At 42.9% G+C, this 19,686-nt stretch overlaps 1 protein-coding gene across 2 annotated transcripts in view; it reads right to left on the bottom strand.

Annotated features, from left to right (window-relative positions):
- The window catches only part of SQOR (sulfide quinone oxidoreductase), a 49,657-nt gene extending 30,730 nt beyond the window's left edge, over window positions 1–18,927 (bottom strand). The window contains exon 1 of one of the 2 annotated variants that reach the window (XM_036218402.1): window positions 16,490–18,927. The gene's annotated coding sequence lies outside the window, so the exon portion shown is untranslated. Of the gene's footprint in view, window positions 1–11,646; window positions 11,749–16,489 lie in introns of those variants that run through there. The other variant, XM_016153196.2, reaches the window with a different exon arrangement.
- Window positions 18,928–19,686: the final 759 nt, after the last annotated feature.

Raw genomic sequence — 19,686 nt, 5'->3', positions numbered from 1 at the left:
GGTATCATAAAGTTGTATGTTATGTAAAGAATCTACACATGCCGACCAATCTTATTATAACCGATCAGTAAACAATCTCCCCTTAATAGTTCCACCAAGAGACAGGCCTAACTTTTAGGAAAAGGCATTTCTGCTCTGAGCAGTTAGTGCTTTGGCGGTGAGGAAAGGAAGGCTCCTCAGAAACAGGCCTTTGCATCTTGGATACTATCTACTTTATAACTCGAAGGGCCCTGACTCACAGATACCTTCCTCCTTGCTGTTATAGTGTCCCAAATCCCACCATCAAGCTCAGTCCTCCATGTTGACACTGCTCCTGAAACCTTTTATTTGAATGCAAAGACCCAGGTGGGGATAACACTTCTAGCTGCTCAAGTCGCTAAGTTCTTAAGGGAACGATTTAATTATGTCATTTCCATACCTTTCACCTCCCATCAACTGGAGAAAAGGAAGGCCACAGGAGGGGATTAGGGAAGGCTGAGAAGGAAAAGGGCCCAGGGGAAGGGAGAAGTGACTGGGAGTGGGAAGAAGAAGGAGGAGTGAGGATTAACATGTCAGTTTTTGTCACCCTGACAACTTCCTCAACGTTTCAGATCTGATAAGCGACCCAGAGATTTGGGGGGCCTACGGAAAGTGGGGCAGGTTCATACATTGTTGCTGCAAATTTAAAATAAGTATGATCCTTCTAGAAAGCAACATTGACCATCCTTCGACCATGCATTTCCATTTCTGGGCCTCTGGTCTAAGGAAGTAACCTCTAACACTGAAGAAGACAAACCTTTACAAAGATGTATCTCACATATTCATTCATAATACGGCCAACCCTCAATTACTGGTTTGTAGATTGGATCTCATATGGGGCATAATGAGATTCAATCTACAAACCAGTAATTGAGGGAAAGCTCAGGTGCCAGACTGTTTCAAACCAAGGTTAATTCATGATTTACTTCAATTCAATACTGAGAGTGGAGGCAGAGATAGCAGTCTGAATGTCAAAACTTTGGGGGAAGGTTAAGTAAAATGTGGTTACACAAGGTTAAGTAAAATGTGGTTACACAAGGTTAAGTAAAATGTGGTTACAGCTATACAAAAGCCTACAGAAGTCCTTCAAAACTATGTTTACAAAGAGCATATAAAATGCCTATGTTATGATTCGTATACAAAGTGGAAATATAATATGAGCTCAACTACGTAAGAGAAAACGCACTGAAAAAAGATAGCAAGATGTTAATATTAGGTGATTGATTTTCTCTGGGTTTTAGAATGGATTATTTTGCTTCTTCTTTTCTGTATTTTATGAAATTTCTCCTATGTACATATATTAATGTTGTAACGATAAAATCTTTTGATGGTAATAACTAACATATATTAGGTCCTTTATATAGCATTTAACTTGTGAGTTAACAAACACTACTGTTTTAAATTTTAAAAATCACTTGATTTTATGGTTTTTTAAATCAAGGAGTGGACGAAATCACTAATTAGGATGTTGTTGTTTGATAGGGAAGGAAAAGTTATTTTTACGGTAAATAGAAAGTCATCACATCTTGCCTTTCTAAGTGTCCACAGGATGACAATCACAGCAAAACTCATTTCTCAGAAAAGGGAAACCGGTTTTTTGCAGTCCGGACACTATACATGTTAACCCATGGAAAGAGTTAAAAAATAACGACCTAGGAGGAGGCCTGGCTATGTTTCCGGTTTCCAGCCACTCCATCTGAGGTTATTGAACCTCTAGTTCCCTTGAAGCCTAACACCACAGGTTCTTCTCTTGAAAGAGGTAGGGTTTATGTAACTATTTCCCTCATTCAGGCAAGAAGGTAAGTTCTGTTTTATTCCAGCAGGTACCTGTGGCCTGTTCCTGGAATTAATATTAATAAATACAAAGTCCTTCTGAACCAGTTTTACCAACTTTGTTAGTAACAGCCACCAAGCAGAATGCTTGATCTCTGCAGCCAAATTTCACTTGTAAAGTATAAACAATTTCAAAAACACAAATTAATGTTAAAGGAAATGTTCCAAGTTTCAAAACACTCGAAAATCTCAAAAATACTCCCATTCTAACAATATAAAGCCATCTAAACTTCCAGATCAGAAAAACTAAAACCAAAATCTAATATGTTTGTGGAGAAGGTGGGGCATAATACTATGTTAAAGATTAGGACAATAATACATAATCATTTCTTAATATCTCACTTTGTAACTGTGATATATATATATACACACACACACACACACACACACACATATATACATATATATATACACACATATGTGTGTGTATGTATACACATATATACATACATATTTGGTCTTTGTTCCCAGTTCCTAACACAAAGCTCCTAAAACCCTTGGAATTTCCTGAGTGAAAAATTACTTGTTGCTCATAACAAATGATAATAATGAGCCCCTCTTGACCATAACTGACTTTGTGCTGATGAGATGACCTGAGGTGGGATCCCTAAGTAGCTTCAGGATGAGGGCTGATCACAGAAAGACCAAACCTGTGATTAGAGAGTTTGAACTTTCAGCCCCATTCTCTGGGAGGAAAGGCAGGTTAGATATTGAATTCTGTGAAAACTCTTGACCACCAGATTCCGAGAGTTTCCAGGCTGGTCAACAACACAGTGATGTGCTGAGAGGGTGGCATCAAATGCCCGGAGAGGGCATGGAAGCTCTGGACCACCCCGCCCCACACGCCTTGCCCTATGCATTTCTTCCATTTAACCATTCCTGAGTTGCAGCCTCTATGACAAACTGGTTCCTCCAAAAAAGCCCAAAATACTGTTTGACCAAATGTCTGGGTACACTATGGCCCAGTCAAGTTGACATAGAAAATTAACCATCATACCCTCTGATTTAAGCTATAAAATGGCAGGTTCAAATCTGGAAACATCTCAAGAAAGAAACCATTACTGTGGCCAATTTGGGTGCCAAGAAAATGCCAAACGTTGCCCCATAAATGCTGTGGTTCCTTAACATGATCTCATCTTAATTTGGAATACCTGTAAGTAAAGTATGCAGTCATATTCATGGCACTTAGCAGTGACACTGGATTAGACACTTCAAGAAACCTTCCTGGAGACATTGTGAGTCTTACTGTATTAATCACGTTTTTAATTTTCTGTAATTTATGACTGACATTGTGGGGCTTTGTTAGTCCTAATGAAACTGCCCCTCTCAAGACTAGCTAACTCCTAAATACAGTGAACTTGTCTGGGAGCACATCTTTGATAAGTTAATCAACCAATCTAGAATCCGTATTAGAACTACCTCTGCCATCTGGCTTTTACTCTCCAGAAGGTAATATTCCTCTGTCCTAATCATTCCAGAGCTAGACATCAGACAATGAGGGCAGCCCTTATACCCCAACACCCACTAAAATTAGTCAAAGTAGCCAATCTCAAACCTAGTCAGGCCCCTGCCTCATGAAAACCACATAGAGGTTTTTGTCCAAGCTTTCCCCTCAAATTTTCTGCCTCCTGACCAACCCGGGTACTTCCTTATGTGGTTCTGCATGGAACACCAATGCCTCTCTATGTTCCTAGGGAAGTCTGAGTAAAAACGTCTTCCTTCATGGCCGTTGTCCCCTGGTGTGCTGGCCTCACCATACCTAAAACAAATCCTGGGTACATTTTAATAGACTGACATTAAAATGCATTCGCTGATTGTTCAGAGGGAAGATTTTACATGTTGAACAAATTTTTGCTTTGCTCTTTTCCTTACACATTGACTGAACTGTCAGGTGGCATTTTAAAAACAATTTAATTACATATTACTGTAGAATGTTATAATTACGTGGGTGAGTGGGCCAAATTCTTACAACCAAATAACATAGCTACAGTATGATTTTTTTTTAATGCAAGAATTACTCTAAAAGAATACAACACCAAACCGCCTTTCCTTTGTCCCATTCTATCACCTGCTCTATTGAAACTTCAGATAGCTTCTTCACCAAGGAAAGTTTTCACATCTCTTTCATCCTTTAACCTTGATAAAGTAGAAGTGTCATCAGCCAGTAGAGCTTAGAAAGATGTTTAAGGAATGAATCTTCTACAGGATATAAATATATGTGCAAAAAATTCGGGTTTATACTTCTATCGAACTTGTCTCAATCATACAGTGACTAAATACGTAGAACCAAAAATCAGGAAACATAAGCTAAGCTATATTTTTATTTATAATTTCCTATACAAATGCAAATTAGATTATATTTTGCTATGTTAAATGTTTAAGTATATCTTACGGAAAGAACAGTTACTGTATGGCCACAATTCTGCTGCATCTAAGAATGTTTCCACAAGTTTCATTGAGTGTCTACCACATATAAGGACCCATGCTGATAGACACATTTCCTTACTCCAGTCCTGGTCTCATTCCCAGTCTATTAGCTCCAAGTGCCAAGAAGAGAAGAGCTTGCCAGATGCTGATAATGTAAGCTAAGAATGAGATGAGCCAAATTTCAGAGGAAGGTTTTTTTAAAGTTAGACGGTCTTATTTAAATATTAGAATGTTAAAAGTAAATGTGTGCACATCTTTCTCTTTCTAGCTCGAGTTGTAGCCTTGTGTTTTGTTTTCCTCCACACTCACTAGTTTTTTTTGAATGAATTAAGTTCCACCTTCACTCATGTGTACACATCTGACATGTAAAGGTATTGAATAAATCCACCTATCTATTAATTTATTCTATGGTCTGAATGTTTGTGTCCCCAGAAATTCGAATGTTAGAATCCAAACTCCCAAAGGTGATGGCATTAGTAGGTGGGGCCTTTGGGAGTGATTAGGTCATGATTGTGGAGCCCTCATGAATGGGATGTGTGGCTTATAAAGAACCCTCAGAGAAATCCCAAGCCCCTTCTACAATGTGAGGATATAGGAGAAAGGTATTGGCTATGAACTGGGAAGAAGGCCTTTACCCAAACATGCTGGCACCTTGTTCTTGGACTTCCCAGCCTCCAGAACTGTGAGAAATAAATTTCTGTTGTTCATAAGCTACCCAGTCTCTGGTATTTTGATATAGCAGCCCAAAGGGACTAAAACAATTACTGAGATCCTTTGCTGTGCCAGGTGCTATGTGAGGTGCTAGGGAAGAAAACAGAGAAAGTGTCACATCAGGTCCTTGTGCTGACAGAGCTTACATCCTACATGTTAGTCTCTTATACTCCCAGTATTATACCCTCCTGTCTTAGCCATGGCCCAAGGTCCAGCCCAAGTTGTAACTTCTCTAGTCCATCCAGCCCAGGTTGGTTCTACAAGTTGTGCTCCCATTTGCCCTTCTTGGAACTTTCTTGTAGTCATCCAGTTATTTGTTGGCATTTCTGATGCATCTATTTTCCCAAAGAGATTGAAACCTTTTGGTGGTTTCAGACTCTGGTTCTAGATTCTGGTCCCAGCTATCCCCACTGACATGTGTAGAGTATCTGGGCCGTTCTTGTCATCCCCTGGGGTGGTCCAGACAGTTAGTGTAACAGGAAGAAACTTCTGCAGTCTACCAAGAGTGTTAACACTGATCTATCTCTCTGGCCACCTCCTCAGGAACAACTATAAAAAATGAGGGAGTGGAGGAGAGGCTTTATATCCAGCACCTAACTACATAATCTCTGGATTCGTGGAAGGAGAGTTGGGGTTGGCTTCCAAAGATCTGAGTTTATATTCCAACTTAGATTTAACTAGCAGAAGCAAAGTGCAATGTAATCACTGCAAGTTAAACACCTTAGGTATTTTGACAAGAGAAGGAATAGTCAATGAAAGCTTTGCGAAACAGAGCAGAAGGAAAAAGACTGGCCACGTTTTGACAGTGGAAATGCTATAGGAGGGTGTACCAGGAGGAAGGAATAGCATAAGTAAATTAGCCAAAGAGATGGTGACTGCCCTCCAGATCTCTCTCCAGCCTTCTCTGCCCTGCTCTGGGCCTTGAGAGCTGACCTACAAGGTGGGCATCAGTTGGCCTTCCTTGTCTTCTGGTTTCTAGTTGGGTTCAACCAATAGGAGGCATCAGCAGATTAGAGAATGAAAAAAGAGTAAGATCAGGGTAAGCATTCCTCAGACCCTTCCCTGCTGAGCCCGAGCTCAGCAATGGCTATATTCTAAAGGCCTTGGCTCCCATGGGGGTAGCCCTCCCCTCAGCTATAGCTCTTTCTCGAGGTTCCAGTACTCTCTCTCTCTCCTTGCTTCTTCAGGTCCCAAAGCAATACAATTGCTTCACCACTCTTGCTAATTCCCTTTAACTCTGCCCAAATATTTGTAAATAATTATTTCATTAAACCTTTCTTAATAACATGTTTGAGTGTGTAAACTGTTTCTCAGAGGTCCTGGCTAACAAGTAGGGAAGGCCCTGAGTATGTTTGGGCAATGGAAGTTCAATCAGATTTGACTGATGTTGAGAGGAGTAGACAAGAAACAAATATCCTAGCCCAATTATAAAGGGCCATACTAAGGCACCAAAGCTTTATACTGAAAAACAAGGTTTTGAAAAGCAATAGAACAGAGGGAGCAGCTTTGAGAAAATGAATCCAGTGTCAGGAAGCAAATTAAATTGGAAAGACAAAACCAGTGCTGAAAGTCAGGAGACTTGCACAGAGGTCCAGGGGTGAGTGATAAGTGCTGGCACTGGAAATACAAACAAAGATTCAGATAATACAGAGGCATGGGAAAGAGGATGGTTGGATGAGAGGTAGAAAGGGCCCCTGGGAGGAAAAAAGCCAAAGTTGACATCCAGGAGCTGAAGAGAGGAATTATGTAGGCAGAAATAGGGCAGTCAAGGTGAGGGCCTATCTGGGTTAGTTTGGGACACTAAGGTTTGAGGTTTGGGAAGTAGAATCACCTAGAATGAGCACTGTGGTCTAAGAGGAAGGCAGCCTTGGGTAGATGTCCACTGGGAAGAGGGAGAAATTAGACTGGATAGGCATGTATAAGCAAAGTTTTGGTTTGGGAATTTAATTCTAAACAATCACAATCCTATCTATGGGTCACGAAGCAGCCACCTGCAGGCCAAGAGCAGACCAGAGCTATGTTTTGTTAGACTCACAGTGTTTTCTCGAGTTTGGAATTAGTCCCTACATTAAAAATTTGGGTATCTCACATACAAAAAAAATTCCAGATTGTTGGCCTTTCTGACAATACTGGGCCCACATTCTCAAACATCAGCACTTGACCAGAACCAAGGAGTCATCTAGATCCTGCACAAGGTTCCTGTTCACCCCAACTGCACTCGGCCTATGTCACTCATTTATGTCACCTGCTTGGCCCTGGCATTCACTTGAGCTTTGTGGTCCCTGCTAATGGCGATGAGAGTCCTTGGCAGTTTTTAACAAAACTGATGTCTCCAAAGACCCCCTGGGGAAAGCTGAGAAGACAATTGGAGCATTTTAGTTGAGTTCAGCATTTCTGAGTGCTTACTATGTGCTGGGCATTGTGGTAGGCACCACAGAGCCTGTGATGAATAAGAAGTGTCTGTCTATCGTGTAACAGGAAAGACGAGGAATATGATGACTCTTTACGTGGCTGTTCCAGAAATTCTGGCACCAGTGAGGGCTCAGACTAAACAATGAGAACAGAGATGAAGACATGAATACAAAACATATCGAAGGAACTTCTGTGACAAATTAGCGATAGGAGATAAAGAAAGAAGGTGAACTTCAACCTTGTTCTGATGGATATAGTGAAGAGAGGGTGTAAGTAACAGAAGTGGATTACTCAAAGTGCAGTAAAGGCCCAACGCAGGGGAGAGAGAAGGAACTGAAAATCAGATAAGTGGTGTTCTACAAAGCGGGTGCGCAGGCTGCACCCTTCCTCTTGGCACAGCTCCTCTTGAGTAATGGTAGCTCTGCCTGTGTGGTCAGGAACTGGATTACTAGTGTGTTAACAAATAAAAAAAAAAAAATGAAGCAATCTTCATTTAATCCTGCAGGGCCAAGTTGGAACCTGACCTCTGAAGCTGTTTAAACATTATTAAATATTTGTTTAAATAGTAAGCTGTAAAGCAGGGCTTTGGTAGTAGACCAGGAGAAAATCATCCAGAAAACAAAAACAATCATACACAGCTCCCTGATGATTCAGGGTTTAAAGCCACACCGGGTTCTTTAGTTCCCAAACTCTTTAGAGGCAAACTGTAGGAATTTTTCTTAAAGAGTTACTGATTAAGAGTTACTAATGAAGACTTGACAATGAAACAGTGGCTCCCTTTGCTGCTGAGAAATTTCTTACCAGTGTCCCTAGCCTATGCTCAGTTAACAATCAGAAGGCCTTATAACAGAGAGGGGCAGAACATTTCACCAAGCCATACATTTGCCAAGCAAAAAATAAAAATTATATTTACAGAAAGAAAACTCTTGCACGGTTAGCTCCAGGAAAGTAATAAATCAGTCAACCGGTTTATTTCAACTAAAAGTTAAAAGTTTTGACTGAATTATATAGGGGGAGGGGAGAAATGCTTTGTTTTTCTGCTTGCTTTAACCAATGGGAGCTTGATCACTCTGTTCCAGTGTATAAATTATCACAATTTAGCTCCCCTTCAACTCCATCATTCACAGTTAGCCTCTAGTCAAGTACATTGAAAGTTTACTTTCAACATCTGCACATTCTTGTGTGTGCCCATACCCAGAGCACAGAACACAACACACTGGAGAGAGAGGCTTGATGTGGAATTAATGTGCTCCCAGACACACAACAGGGATCAGCTTAGGCCTTGTTTCCCGAATCTATTCAGTGATCACAATAAAATTACTCATCAGCCTCAGAGTCTCACATAGAAGACTCTAAAGGGTCAGGTTTCATAAACAGGGACTGGCCATTTAGTCAGACATATTGTTCCCTGAAATTCAGTGTGTGAGATCTTACTTAACACAATGAGAAAAGACTTTAATTACGAGTTATACATCTGTTGTTCGAAAATGATTGAAGAGATGCCAAACTCAATCCTTTAATGGTTAGGAACAGAATGGGGGGTAGGCTAGGTAACGGGTGTGCCCAAGCTTTTGTCTCCCCTATGTCTCACTAAATGATGCAGTACTCAGTCCTGGTGAAGCTTTGTCTGAGTATGTGTCAGGAGTCAGGAGACCCAGGTCCACATACCAGGTAGTGCCAGGTAGGGTTCGTCTATAACTTTTCTTGGGCATGCTTTCTTCATCAATGGATAAGGAACTAGACTGGATGTTTTCAAAGGCCCCTTCCTTTTATAGAACTCTGTAATCCTCTAAATGAGGGAGAAATGGAAGTGGAGGTTCACAAGCAGGTATTTAAATGGGAATATTCGTTCTGCTAACGTCTTAGATTGATCAGAGCTGGAAATTATTGCAGCAAAGAATGACAAGTGTTACTAACCAGGCCTGCCCCTCAAGTCGCTTCCTTTTCTTACAAAGACACAAGTCAAATTGGATTATGGCCCCACCATTCAAAGAATTCTCATTCAACCTTAATTACCTTTTAAAGGCCCTATCTACAAACACAGTCACATTCTAAGGTACTAGGGGTTAGGGCTTTAACTTATGAATTTTGAAGGGACAGAATTTAGTCTATAACACCAGTATTTGTCCTTCCCAAAGTTATAGGCGTAGATAGTCCCAGTGAGTCTAAATTTCCTGTTCTTTACAAAATTCTCTCCCCATCTTCCTGCCCCAAAGCAGCACTTTGGAGATCACGGGGATGGATAGATGGACCTACTCTCTACCTTCTTATTACCATCTACATTTGTTGAATTACATAGACTTTTAAGGTTGGAAAATAAAAAGCAATTAATTGGCTTCAGGCTTAGTCTGAACAGATTCCAGCAATTTACCCTCATTGCTCCTTCAGGGTTAGAGGAGCTATGTAGTGGGGTGGTGGGGCAGGGAAAGATGAAAAGAAAAAAGGAAGGAGAAATGTACATCTATGCCCAGAGATGGTTCATCATGGGTCTGTCTCTGTTCGTTTAACACACTTCCTATGTTACAATATATCATATTAACAAGCCTAAACACAAGCAAGATGGAAAAGAAACTTTTACAAAGAAGTCCTTACTTTCATTTTCTCTGACCGAACACCAGCAAAACAAACTGCACACACGGACACGGGAACACTGACTGACATTTCAAGCATTTAAGCTCTAAATGTATTTATTTACACATTTGTTCAGCCAGTTTAAACAACAACAACAACAACAGGTTTTAAAGTTATTTCTCAAACTACCAGCTATCTCCTTGATAGATTCTGGTTTTTTAGATGTAGCCACTTCTTCATTCAAAAAATATGTGTTGAGTACATTCCATGTATTGGAGATACAATGATGACGGTCATAAGCATACAGTCCAGTGAGGGAGACAAACAAGTTCTAATAAATGGTACGTATTTCACTCCTCTGTGCCAGGTGCAGTGCTGGATAACTTTATAGACATGGTAAGGCACAATAATCTCCACTGTACAAGGAAGCAATGGTGCAAAGAAGTTCAAAAGCCAAAACCACACTGCTGATCCAAGGAAGTGTCAAAACCAGAAGCTATGTCACCTGACTTTCTGGACAGAGCCCTTTCTACCATCAGAGGATCTTACCCTGAGGACTATGAAATTGATGGGAAAAAAAATGTTTTACATGTTTATTTTCACGAATTTCTGAGAGTTAACACTTTGTTCAATTATAAATGTAGACAACCACCATGCCAGTAGTAGTAGTACCTATTCACCAACAGAAATCACAGATATTTTCTAATATTACAAGTGTTGTCTATATCTTGAAATGTTATGTTCATTACTACTTCAAAATTATGGTAGCTGTTAGATCCACTGCTAGATCTTGTTATTTAACACATTATTCTTAAAGGCATATATATTACTTATTACTACATCATGAATTCTTTTAATATTTGACAAATGTTTTGGAATCGGTTTCCTTTATAACACTGTGCTTTTAACTTTACATCTTTAAAAGTTCTTTACTGAGAAGGGGTCCTCGGCCTTCCCAGAACTGCCAAAGGGGAACATGGCACAAAAATGAGGCAGAACCCTACATTACAGCAACGGGCAGCCCGGACGGATCCGGAGGCTCTGTTCACTCTATCTTTGGGCAAGAAGCTAGGTTGGGATTTTTATAATTAAAAGAGAGACATAAAGAGGAAAGAAAAGGAGCCACAGCTCCACCAGGGGCCCCCTTCTTTCTTCCCTGTCCATTTGTTCCTGTGCAGCAAGCGCTCTAAATGCTCTCTTCTGCTGACTCCTTCAGTACATCTTTGCCCCACGCTAGTGCCATCGGATTAATGTGTCCCCACTGTGGCTAGACAGGCTAACGTCGACCTCTGACCATGGAGGCTGAGCAGCCACCACTCCCCGGGATGGGTGTTGGGTGACAGAGTAAACAAGTGGAAGGCTTCAGAAATTCCCACACACTAAGACCGGACACTGCGGTCTTCAACCGCCCCTCGCAGCTCGACCTCTCCGCAACCCCGAAGCCCGACACTTGGAGAAGGAAGCAAGAGTCCCAAGACCAGGGTTCCAGACAAGGGCGGCAGAGAGCTGCGGCTGCTGCGTGGGGAAGAGCGGGAAGCGGGATGGAACGCGCGGCACAGGTCCGCGGACTCCCATCTGCGGGAGCCGACTTCCAGCCTCAGGGGCGCTCTCTGTCCCTGACCCGTCCCCCGCCCCTGGCCCAGGGCCCGAGATCGGCCGCCGGACGCCTCTTACCCAGCGGCAAGCGGAGCCTGGGACCAAGGTTGTTGGCACAGCAAAAGCTGCAGCTCCCTGCCGGGGCTCCGGGCCTCGGCAGGGGCCCCGCCCGCCTGCCCGCCCAGCCCTCCTAGGGCGGAAACTGGAGGCGGGGAGAGCGAGGCTCCCCCAGGAAAAGTCCGGAAAGGTCCCGCCGCCGCCCCGCGCGGCGCCCCAGCCTGGGCACCAAGGCCAAGTGCTGACTGCACCCGGCTTTGTGAGCGCACAAAGGACAGCGCAGAAATGCGGGACTAGGCGGCCTGGGGCGCTGCCCGCGGGGCTGACTTGTTCCTACTCCCCGCGCACCCCCACGAGAGCGGCTGAGCACCCTGCCGAGCACAGCAGAGGTCACGGACGCCACCTGTCCTTTCCCCTCCTCTCCCGACCAGGGGCAACAGCTTTGTGTAACAAGGAGGGGCAGAGGGAGGCGGGGCTGTGGATAGAGGCCTGGCTAGTTCGTGTTGGTCCCCCAGCGCGTCCTGGGCTTCTCACCCATTCCCACGACTGCCCAGGGAGACGGCTGTTTCCGAACCCATTTCACAGATGAGACAACCCAAACTCAGAGAAGCCCACTGACTTGCCTTGGTAAACAGAGGGGTAAGGCAGGGCCAGTTGGCTTTCAGCCATTGCCTTCCACACCGTTTTTCCTCCTACTTTCATGACTGGTCATTTTCAACTGGCCGCTCTAGAATTCTAGGCAGATGCAAAAGTAGAAGCAAGTGGTTTCCCACAATATCATATCTAACAGCCCCTTTTAATAATGTCACAAAAGTCGTACTGAAATTTTAAGTCTTATTAACTTCAGATGTGCGTTACAAACTTTCCCCCAAAAAAGCCCTCGAAAGTATATTTACTTTTCTTTCGTTTTGTGACTTCTGAATGATTTTTTGTTGTTGTTACAATCAATGTTTTATATCTTCAATCAGAGGGACTAACTGCATCTATGATAAAATCACTATAAACGCTATGGCTACAAAAGCAGACCGTAGACTTCTTTAGGCAACTCAGTTCCACCTGCAGCTTCGCTTCTGTGACATGATTTTCTGAAATGCGAAACGACTCTGGTAAAGAAGCACTGAATAAAATAATCTTGTCTGAGTTTTTCCAATGGATGCATTCCTGGAAATTCCAGTATATTAAAGCCATGCAAATTGCATATTTGTCATTATCTGAGCTAGAACTCAATTTATTTTATCAAAAAAAAAATTGTGTTTTGTTTTTCTTCATAGTTGAATGTTGAGGCAAGAGGTGGGAACACCAGGAATCATGCAGGACTCATGAGAATTTTTTTTTTTTTATGGCACTGTCCACACGACATAGGATGTTGGCATTCCTGGCTCCCACTAAGTGTTAACAGTTTATGTTCCAACATCTCAACAAACAAAAATGCCCCCCCCCCACAAACACACATACACTTCTAAAATGTCCCACCCCACATTCCTGTCCCAACACCCTCCCCATCCCAGTTGAGACTTAGTTTAGACGGAAAGACTACAGATGCAGAACCACAGGAGACTTGCTGCTTTGTAGTTGGTGGGTGTGGAATCGGATTCAGTTAAGAAATGTGTCCTGAACAGATCTCACATGATGGGGGCTTCTGCATGTATTCATTCTATTATCTCATCTAAGACCCTTTCTCTTCCTTTGGAGATCAGGGACTATAACATCGGACAGCCAGGAAGGAAGTTGAGAGTTTATTCTCACTCGCTCATGCAGCTGCTCTTTCATTTGATGGATATTTCCTGAATCCCCGCCTACTATGTGTCAAGCAAACCCTATGCCTGCCACCTGGTCATATACTGTCGACAAAATCAGATTTGGCTCCTACCTATGTGAGAGGCTTGCAAAGTATTTTAAGTGCGTGCTTGGGAAGATAGGAAACTAGGAGAAGCATCATTCAAGAAAGGGTGGGGAAAAGCAGTGATAGGAGAGGCTAGCACTAAAAGGTACACACTCCAATGTGATAACATTGTAGAGAAAGAAAAACAAACTTACAGGGTTCTGGGAAGGCATGCAGACTCATGAGCAGAAAGGGCGGGAATAAGGAACGGAAGAGAGAAAGGGACACAGTGGAGACCAGGAAAGGGCAGGTACAGGAGAAAGAACACAGTGAAGAGGCTGTTCCTGCAGGCAGGCATCTTTAAATTGTACCCTGTGTTTTGCCCTATCAGCAAGCCCCACCCTCCTCTCTCCCCTGCAGCAAATGAGCAGGTAGAGAAGCAGCTTACTCCCTGGCCTCAGCAAACCCTTTCTAGCTCAGAGAGCAGCATGGCCAAGGTGACACAAGCTTCTGAGGAGCTGCAGTGAGACTGTGGGGGTGCTAGGGTTGAGTGCCTAGTATGTCCCTACTATAGGGATTGAGCAGCACCCAGTGTTCATCTTGCCTGACCACCAGGCAGTCTCAAAAACAGAGGTGGGTGAGTAAACAGCATGATGACTGTTATTATGCTAGATTTTTCAAAGACAGGTCCCAAAACCTCCCATATGTGCTGTTTTCCTCACAGCCATCCTGCATACCAAATAATAACTAAAGTTGCTATCAGACTATAGCATAACTAGAGTTTCTTCATCTGTTACATAGAAAATCAAGCTGCTTTTCAGATGTAGATGGAGGTGCTTCACAATCTACAAATGGCTCTATCTCAATAAGCATACTTGGTTGCAAGCAAGAAACCAGCTCTGGATAATTTATATAGAAAAAGAATATTAAAGGCCCTAAGTGGTTCACAGAACCATCAAAATGATGAAGTAATATGGCAGGAAAAGTGGACAGGCATCAGGACAGCTCTGCAGAATCTAAAATCACAACACTATCTTTTAGTGGGAAATTCCTGGCTACCCCCAGACTACTCCCATTGCCTTCGCAAATGACTCTACAGGGAATGACACAAACATAAAGGAAGTGAGGATTCAGCTCCTCGATGGGAGTGTCCACTGACTAGATCTATGCCAAAGGCCAGCATCACAGCTGTCAGAACGTGAAGAGAGCATACTTGGCCCCTCTGACTTCCACCAGGATTCTTATGATGAGCATTTCCCCCAGCTGGAGAAGGGGATTAATAGTAAGCAGCTAAAACAAAAGGATGTCTACTATAGGCTGAATAAATATAAGAAATTATACGTTTTCTACATACATAGGCAAGGTAGCACAGTAGGGAAAACCTACAGTTCTAGAGCTACAAAGAGTTCTGCTAAATATGTATATAAATTAGAGTGCTGTAAAGTGAGGGTGTGACTCAGGCAGGCTCGGACTCTCCATCTAGCGAGGTCTCCTAGGACACAAGAAAAATACTGAATCTGGCATCAAGTCTTTCTCGGAAATTTAGTCTCAAACTCAGTTTGGGGCAATTTTTTTTTTTTGCCTAAACTTCCTTATATATAAAAGAGATAAAATCTGTCCTACTACCTCAAGTACCTCAGGAATATGCTGGAAGAATCAACACTGTCTTTTGTGCCATGAATACCTCAGAGTATATAGGACTACGAAGACCAAAGGTTATTGTTGTGTTGGTACACCGCCATTCTCAAAGAGAAAGTATTAATATGCCTCAGTTAACTGCATCAGTAAGATGAGTATTTTTATAAGTACCTACCTCATAGGATCCTTATGAAAATTAAATGAGTTAATACAGATAAAGTGATTGGTACTACACCTGGCATAGAATAAGTATTCAGTAAATGGTAGATAATAAATATAGTACTAAAGTAATTATAGTATTATAATTCCTGTTATCTATTGTTCAGGCAGGTGTTATACTAGGTACTGAAGAGAAAGAAGTTCAATATGCCTTCCCTAAGACAAGAGAACAGTATGAATATTGGGCCTGGTGTATGAGTATTAGATATAGTGTCTCAAAGATGGGAGTTATCTGATATGTGGAAAAGCTATTTACTGTATAGGCAGATGTGCTGCACTGAAAAGTGCTCTTTAGACACAAAGTTAAACCTGAGAGTGGATGTGATATTCTGGAGCGATGAAGCAAAAAGTGGGAGAGGCCTCAATCTCTTATGATGAGTATTTCCCCCAATGAATAATAAATGCTTGTGGGTGTTCCTTCTGCCTCAAGAGTACCACCAGGGGCTCCAGGGAGATACTCACTGCCCAGAACTTCTACCATATAATTTCATGGCCTCCCAGAGCTCCCTTCTGGATGGACTTTTCCTGTGTGCTCAAAACATGCATAGAAATAGGACAGATGAACCAGTAGAATTGCTACCTGCTCCAGGGGTCAGGAAGGCCCCATACTCTCCCCAACTCCTGAGTTTTTCGTTGAATACTAGCCCTCCAGGTACTTATCAAATGTGAGATAAATTTAATGGATTTTCAATTCTTTTGAAGTATCCTGTTTTAGCTCATTTTGGGTACTTAAACTCCTACTTAGGAACCAGTCTGGTGAATCCAACACAATTTTATTGGGTAAAAAGACATGGTGCTAAGCCCTAGGGACAAGAAGATGGAGAAGACAGTTCCTGCCTTCAGTGGGTTTATCTTTTCCTGAAACACACAGTTTGTCACATTGCACATCGCTTTATTAAAGGGAGTAATAGGAAACCATGACACGAAAGTACCAAATGAACAGAGACTGGGAATGATGGGGCTCGCTGCTGGCACTAAGGCAGGTGTGGGAAGAAGTATCTTTAGGAACTGACAATGACAGAGAGCCAAACACCCACTACAAAGGCCCTCCCACTCACCAGCTCTTAATCTGAGTGGTGCAGTGCATGACACAACCAGAGGAACCCAGGGCCATGACCCATTCCCACACCTCCTCCACTTGAAGTAGATCCCTGGTTGGATGCGCTGCTATATGCAACTCCGTACCTGTGATCTGACATTCCTTAAGCCTCCAGATAGAAGTGCTGGCTGACGTTCTGTGGGCAGGAAAAACAGACAACACTCATTTATAGTTTGCTTCAGGATTGTGTTAACTCTCTCACCTCCTATTATAATATAGCCTGAGAGAGCTGGACTTCTTAAATCCCCCAAGAGAATATAACACTGATCCAATACACTGATATCAAGCTGATTGGACAAGATGAGAAAGAGGGAGCTCGTATGTTACAGGTCTCAATAGGATGCATGCACTTCTGAGGATGAGAGACAAACTCTATTAAAAGTCTGAAATAGGATATTTTATTTACTATCTAGCCTTTTACCTGAAGTGTGCTTGCCCATTATAGATGCTAAGGAGCACCCTTGTCAACAACTGTCTGCCTATTTTGCCCCTAGGTGCAAAACTGACACCATTAACCACCTCCACAAATTCTTTCTGGTGAAGCCCATGGACTGCCCTCCAATCTTGCCTTTTGCGAAGGTAATTATGGCCTCCTGGACTCTGGCCTCTATGATCCCTGAGGATGGTAACAAGCCCAGTTAGTAACCAACTCCCCTTCCATCATCCCTGGCCTTTCATGATGCTGGTGCCCATCTCACCAGTACGTTTTGATGGCTTGGTGAATGGCTTGGTCCTGTGTGCCCTCTCATAGGACATATCCTGTGGTCGTGGGTCTTTTGGCCTTACATAATAGAGCGCTTCCAGCATGCCCACTACCCTCAGCCTCTTTATTACTTCCTGTACTGTCTGCTGGAGTGAAGATAAGGAAGGAAGGTTGGGAGGGAAGCACCTGAAGCTGCTGAGCACAGCTTCAATGAAGCCAGTGGAAAGTCCTTGAGCCAAAGTCACCCATCAGAGAAGTCCCACGTCTCTCAGGAGTGAACCGTTGGCTAGGAGCAACCCGTAGGAAAGCACATTTCAGTGTCAATGCAGACAAACCTCAGAGCACCACAACTGGGCCCTCGGTCAGTTACAGTCCGCATAGTTAGAGGTGTGTGAGACTTTCTCATGGCCATGTTAGGAGCCCAGAACAAAGATTAGAATGGGCGTGACACAGCCAGCCTGCTTTAAATCCCAGTTTGCATCTTTAATAACAGGTCTGACCTTTAAGGTGGCACAAGTCACTACTGCTTAAGATGACACCACTCTTGGCTAGAGGGTGAATTGGCAGAATAAAAGGGCTCCAGAGCAGAGAGCAGATGGGCAAGGTGACTCATGTTTACTTCACCTCCTCTCTGCCATTATACTTTTGATTCAGATAGAAAAGAAACATCTGTCCTCATTCAGAAACAATTTATTGCCTGCTCCCCTATTTTAAGATGGTAATTTTGCAGAGGGTAAATTTGTCTGAGATGAGTGCATCTGCCTGGATGTTGCCACTGCACTGAGCAGATGGGTTGGCGCCATTATGAAGTGCAAACAGCAGCCAATGCTCCTGGAGAGGCATGGGGTACAAGCTACCACATAATATTAATGCTGGAAGAGTCTTGGGAATCAGCTCCTATCTGCATGTTTACCCCAGAGAGAAACTGAATTGCTCAGGGCTCTCCAGTGAGAAAATCTGCCTTCGATCCCACTGTGCTCTTGCCCTGAAGCCATAAAGGTGCAAAAAGTGATAGAGCTGAGTCATAGGCTGAAGACCCAGAAATGCAGGGAGCAAGACACCATCAAAGACAGCTTTCTCAAGGTGCTGCTGGTGGTGAAATGTCTCAACATGGACGTAATGGGAATGTCCTGGTCATTCTGGAGTTGCTCATTTCTCCCAGCAGCTTGGTCTCTCGTCTCTATTCCAGCACCATCATCATCCCAAGGCAAGTCTTCCGAACCGCATCTCTCCCAGTTCCAGCCTCACTGTTGCTTGTTTCTACCAGAGAGGTGTGGAGCTTAACGGTCAGTCTAGAATTAAAACAGCCTTGCAGGAAAATTAAAGAAGAGTTCCGTGCATTCTTCTCACTAGGCTCTATCCTGACGGGGACACTCATGCCTCCTCCGCTTCTGTTTTTCCACTATTATCAGACTAGATTAAGAGAACTGGCAGATGAAATGGTGTATCCATATAATTCCCTATCATTGGTATAGTTTTATCAAAAATTTAAGGTAAAGCTGTAATAAAATATATCTATAAGGAAAAACTGGATTACATAAATGCCAAATAAGGAATAGCTTTGGGTTTTTTCTGGAATGAAATTCTAACTCCACCACTTGAGCTGTGTGATCTGGGCAGTTACTCAGACTCAATGTGTCTCAGCTGTCCTCATCTGTAAAATGGTGAAGATGTTATGGTGATAAGCTCCCAAAGTTCCTGTTGTAAAATAACATGTGTAAAGCACCTGGCATAAAACAGATGCTCAACTGAGCTAGGGCTCTGAATTTTGGACTTAGGAATGAGCCAGAAGTATATCTGGGATTAGAAATCAGCCAGAGATGAGAAATCAGCCAGAGATGGCCTAAGCAACTGAATAAAATAAAGTGAAAGAAAAACAGCAAGCAATAATCACAGGCATGTAGCTGGAGCAGGACTACGTCTGGGTGCTGGCCATGGTTATTTCCTTCCTTGAATCCTTGGATGAGCAGGCATGGAAATACATAAACCCCTAAGTAGCATCCTTATTATTAAATTAGATAATGCATATTAAAACTTTGACAAATGGAACATGACAGAGCAACCTAAAAGACAAAAACGTTAGATGATTATAGTTGCAGTATGTAGAGAGATTTGTTCAGTTTATTTCATAAGTTGGGGGGGGGGGGATGAAGGGCAGGAGGATAGTATTGTGAAATATCTGTGGAAAACAAGAATCTCGGCCCAGTAATCAATTCCTAAGAATAGCTTCCAGGTCACAGAGCCTCATACAGGGAAATTACTCAGGATCCAAGGTATCTTTAGGACCTGACAACTGTTCTTCCCTTTTGGAAGGAGAAGTTCATGGAACCCTACTCCTCCCCCACTTAACACACAGATGTTCTCTGTCTGCTTCTTGTGTCTTGTCTTATCTCCTTCAATGACCGAACGGCTGATTCTGAGTATTCTAATACACGTGCCCAAGGCAGAAATTCACAAAGTCAGTGAGAGTCCTTATAGTCCCTATCTAGGCAGAGTTTTTCCCACCAGGCTATTTTTTCCCCAATTAGACCATGGGTTGGCTGCCCTTGGGCCAGGTGAGACCCAATGTGGAGGGGCAGG

The sequence above is a fragment of the Rousettus aegyptiacus genome, unplaced genomic scaffold, assembly GCF_014176215.1.
Source record: "Rousettus aegyptiacus isolate mRouAeg1 unplaced genomic scaffold, mRouAeg1.p scaffold_m13_p_3, whole genome shotgun sequence".
In the NCBI taxonomy this organism is placed as follows: Eukaryota; Metazoa; Chordata; class Mammalia; order Chiroptera; family Pteropodidae; genus Rousettus; species Rousettus aegyptiacus.
This window is presented reverse-complemented; position numbering and strand designations above follow the sequence as displayed.